This window comes from Arachis ipaensis, chromosome B09 (assembly GCF_000816755.2).
Source record: "Arachis ipaensis cultivar K30076 chromosome B09, Araip1.1, whole genome shotgun sequence".
Classification (NCBI taxonomy): Eukaryota; Viridiplantae; Streptophyta; class Magnoliopsida; order Fabales; family Fabaceae; genus Arachis; species Arachis ipaensis.
Window position 1 is genome coordinate 7,943,360 of NC_029793.2, and position 1,908 is coordinate 7,945,267.

Sequence of the window (1,908 nt, forward strand, 5' to 3'; positions counted from 1 at the left end):
TAGTGAAAAAAGATTAAGAATTTAATGGAAATGAGATAATATATCATATTACCACTATAAAAAAAATATAGTTTATTGTCACGTTCTTAAAGTGTATCAAAAAATAGAAAAAAGGTAGCGACAATTTTTTGTTATGCCTTTTGAGTTATCGGTACATTTTTAAAAGAGTCATATTTGCAGGAGTATCGATTGTTTTATCGTTACGCTTTTATTGATTTATTGATAGACTTTATTTTTTGCCACATTTTTGTTTATAGTTACGCTTAAAATTTGGCCATATGTATAATCCTATAACTACGTTTTTAAAGTGTACTAAAAAAAGAACATACAACCACACTTTTAAAATGTGTTCATTAGTTTGTTTTGGTTACATTTTGAAAACATGCCAATAAATAAAGATATGATTATGTTTTTTAAACTTGTCAATTGTTCGGTTAACAAGCGTAGCTGTTGAATACTATTGTACAATATGATCACACTTTTTAAGCGTAGTTATAAGTTACCTCAAAAAATCTATTTTTTTTCATTAATCTTCTTAATAAAAAATTACAAAATTTATATATAATTTTAAATTATAGTTTGAAAGAGTAATTTAAATAATGACAAAAAAATTATGTATATATATTTTAATCAATCAATTCAATATATATAAACTTGTCACAAAAAAAATAGACTTTGATCACAGCACAATACTTTAACAAAGTATCAAAAATCAAAGTCATAATTCATAACAACTATCTATGAATTTCTAATACACGAATTATAATTCCAATAACTATCACATATCTACTTTCTTTACCTACTTTGTCATTACAAAATATCAAATTTTATTATATTATTAGTATGATCATTCACTGTGAAGTCCATTATTTTTACTATTATCCTGCACAATTTTAAATATTGATGTGTTATGCATCTTATAAAAGCTAATTAGTAATACAAATTCCAATTCCAAATCCAAATTAATTAAGAATGTATACCTCAGATCTTAATTATGTAATAAAATAAAGTTAAAACAAAATAATTCTCTTATACATTATTCAAGTGTTTTTGCCAACTAAATTTAATTGTTTATTCAAATCTAATAAAAATTATTTACACAACGTGCACATGAATCACACACTTTTTTTTTTGCATTTTTTTTATTATCATTCTTTTCTTGTTGCTACTGCATTTTTTTATTTCTCCTCCTACTCCTCTTTTTTGCGGTAGTTTTTGTTTCTTATTTTTCTTTATTTAATTTTTCTTCTTTTTTTTATTTTTATTATTGTTAAGAGGGTGAAACATAAAAAATTATGAGGATGTGAAATAAGAAAGAAAATAAAGAAGAAGATGAAAAAAAATTTTGAATTATGTAAAATTAATTAAAAAATATCACCAAAATCTTTTAACATAACACGAAAAGTTTTTTAATTTTGATACAAAAATTTTTTAACCATAATACATAAATCTTTTAATCATGACACCGATTTTTGTTAAGAAGAAGAATTATTTTGACATAAGAATTTTTTAATTGTGATACATAAATTAAATATTTTAATAAAACAAAACTAACTATTTTCAGAAAAACCAAATAAATATTTCTATGCCATACCTAATTGATGACCAACATTTTTATATCTATATAACATGATTGTTTTCGATTCTTCATAATAAGTATTTCTTTTACCTTTTTCGATTCATTAGCAATTTTATCATCTTAATATAAATTTTGTCTTGCTATGTTAAATTACCAGCAAAACTAAAGTGAATGAATATAAAGATGTTTAGATTTTCATTAATAAATCAAATATCTATATTTATAATGTGTTTAAACTGATGTGCAGTTAAAATAATATTTTTATTAACATGAGAATATCTATATAAAATCATTTATATTAATCGTTCTAAAAAAGAATATATTTTTAA